The 2,987-nt window shown below is 41.6% G+C and overlaps 1 pseudogene across 1 annotated transcript; it reads right to left on the reverse strand.

Moving 5' to 3' along the window:
* Window positions 1-2,348: 2,348 nt before the first annotated feature.
* Window positions 2,349-2,691, reverse strand: LOC308550725 (protein S100-A10 pseudogene; annotated as a pseudogene). The gene has a single exon. The product of its transcript is annotated as a protein S100-A10 pseudogene (transcript).
* Window positions 2,692-2,987: the final 296 nt, after the last annotated feature.

Raw genomic sequence — 2,987 nt, forward strand, 5'->3', positions numbered from 1 at the left:
GTGGGCCCTTCTGTTGTAATTGAGTCTTGATTGCTATTGGTCTATTCATGTGTGGCATCGACCCTCAGGCTGGCTGACTGTGAGGTTCAACCCTGACCATGGCATGTGAACTGCTGCACAGCGCACATGTTTGAAGATTCCAGTGCCGGAGGGAACTAGAGGAGTCATAAATTTTAATTTAATTTGACCCCTTAAGGAAGTCAGCACCCAAACCATTGCCAAAACTTTGCTTATTCCTATTGTGGACTTCAAACCCCCTCTCACAGTGTAAAGAATACCACTGTTGTCTTCTTTACTTTGTACTTGGTACCTCAGATAATGAGGTCACAGTTGCATGTTTTTGGTGCCTGGGCAAGGCTAATTGGAGAGATTCTGCTCCATCATGGAGGAAACAGTAGACCTGTCAACCCACTTTCAGGAAAGAGGCCTCCTTGAACTCACAAGTTCAATGACTGAACTTAGGCAGCAGTGGCCCCCTTTAAGCAGACATGCATGAGAACTGATTTATATGAGAGTGGAAAAAAGCCCCTCTCAGGGGACTCCATCTCCTGCCCTGTACCTCTCTGCACCTGTGACTATATGAAATCCCCACCCTGCCTGCTTTGTTCCTCAGTAATTCCTACTGAGGGAATTTGGGCCTGCTCCCCAAAGCCACTTCCATCTGCACTTGGCTTTCGTCTTGAGTCCACAGTTCTGGCAAATGCTGGCTTCTTCTAAGCCAGTGTGAGGAGAGTGCACATTTAAAATCATCTGCCCAGGATTGGAGAGAATAGAAAATGGAAAACATGTTCATTTTGGAGGCATCTCATTCTTTTGGAAAAAATCTGGAACCACTGGTTTATTGCTTGCAGGCTGCCAAGTGTGTTCTTTTTTCTAAGACATAGGAAACTATCTTTGAATCTCATTCTTAATAACACAAGAACTATTTGCAGTACTTCTCCCACTCACTGCAAAATTGCCAGATAAGGTGAGGTTTAGGTTGGATTCTTTTTGTTGCTGTTGATCACAAAAGGTTAATAACTGATGCAGTTTGAGCAAAAGCAAAGTGTTTGTCATTCTTCCATTACCCCAAACTTCCAGACAGTTCCTGTCTTGCAGATTTGCTACCCTTTAACTCACCTGCTACCTACTTCAACAAAAAGGAAAATATGAAAAATAAATGTCTGCTCCTTCTGACTTCTTCCAAAGTTCCCCTCAGCATACTACAGTGGAGGGAAGGATTATGATTACACTTTTGTTAGGGGCAAATTTTTTTTTATTTCATGAAAGGCCTTCCTTCTTGTTGTAATAAAGCATAGCTTAAACATAAGCAATAAAACCTCATAAAGCCAGCCTCTGTTTACTCAGAATGGTGGGTCATTGGAAACTAGATTATAGAAGCATAGATTTTTAAAAAATAAAATTTTAATGAAATGTAATATGCATGTAAAAAGTGCACAAATTATCAGTATATAACCGGGTGAATTTTTACAAAATGAACATATCCATGTAATCAGTACCCAGATCAAGAAACAACACCTTCCCTGTACTAGTTTCCTAGGGCTTCTATAACACATTACAACAAATGTAGTGGTTTACAATAACATAAATTTATTCTCTCACAGTTCTTGAGGCCAGAAGTCTGAAATCAAGACATTAGCCAGGCCGTGCTCCCTCTGGGTGCTCTAGGGCAGAATACTTCTTTGTCTCTTCTAGCTCTGGTGGCTCCTGGCCTTCCTTGATTTGTGGCCACATCACTCTAAATCTTTGCCCCCTTCTTCACAGGGCCTTTCTCCTTCTCCCCCTTCTGTGTCTTCTTCTATTTAGTCTCTTATAAGGACTCCTCTCATCTCTTCTCCCAGCCACTGACTTGTCAAAGCTAACCACTGTCCTGACCTCTAACAGCATAGATGAGCTTTGCGTGCATTTGAACTTTTTTTACATATAAATGGAATGATGCAGGATGTTCTCTTCTGTGTCTGGCTTCTTTTGCTAAACATCACACTTGTGAGATTTATCTATTTGTTTGCTTATAGATGTAGACCTTTCATTCTCATTGCTGTATAGTATTTCATTGAATGACTTTGTCACAATTCATTGATTCTACTCTTTTTTTTTTAGGAACTAAAAAAGAAATTTATTTATTGAGGGCAAGAGGACACAAGCAATATAAAAATCAAAAGCTTATCTGGCTCCCATTGGCTTTTCTTTCCCTTGTTGAGTGGGGGTGAGATTTTATTTGTACATTTTTTTAAGGGTCCCGATCTGCTCATGAAATCGTCATACAGGGGGAAGCTGTGGGGGGCACGTGCTCCTTAAGCCCCCTCTGGGAGAGCTCTTTCAGGGCGGAAGCAACTGCTCGGTGCCGCCTACTTCCTTCCGTTCTGCTTCATGTGCACTACAAAATGGTCATTGCACGCGATAGTGAGCCCCTCAATCAGCGAAAAGAAGCTCTGGAAGCCCACCCAGCCATCTCGGCACTGGTCCAGGTCCTTCATTATTTTGTCTACAGCCAGAGGGTCTTTTTGATTTTCCAAAAATCCAGGGAACTCCTTTTCCACGAGCACTCTCAGGTCCTCCTTTGTTAAGTAGCCTTTATCCCCAGCACACTTATGAAATGTGGACATCATGGTTTCCATGGCGTGTTCCATTTGAGACGGCATTTTGGTGAGGTCTTGGCGCGAGGCGCGGCGCGATCGTTCAGCGGGTTGGGACGCGCCTGATTCTACTCTTGATAGACCTTTGAGTTTTTATCAGTGTTGGTTATTATGAATAATTCTGGTATGAATGTTTCTGTACATGTGTCCTGGAGCACATGTACATGCATTTCTGTTGAGTATACCTAGGAGTAGAATTACTGACTTCTATCTAGGTTGTGTATATGTTCAGCTTTGGTAGATAATGTCAAAGAATTATAGAATTTTAAAGTTAGAATTAATTTTTGACATCAAGACCAGATGCTTCACTTAAATAAAACTCAAATACTAATCACAAATCAACTTATTTCA

The sequence above is a fragment of the Miniopterus schreibersii genome (genome assembly GCF_964146895.1).
Source record: "Miniopterus schreibersii genome assembly, chromosome: X".
Lineage (NCBI taxonomy): Eukaryota > Metazoa > Chordata > Mammalia > Chiroptera > Miniopteridae > Miniopterus > Miniopterus schreibersii.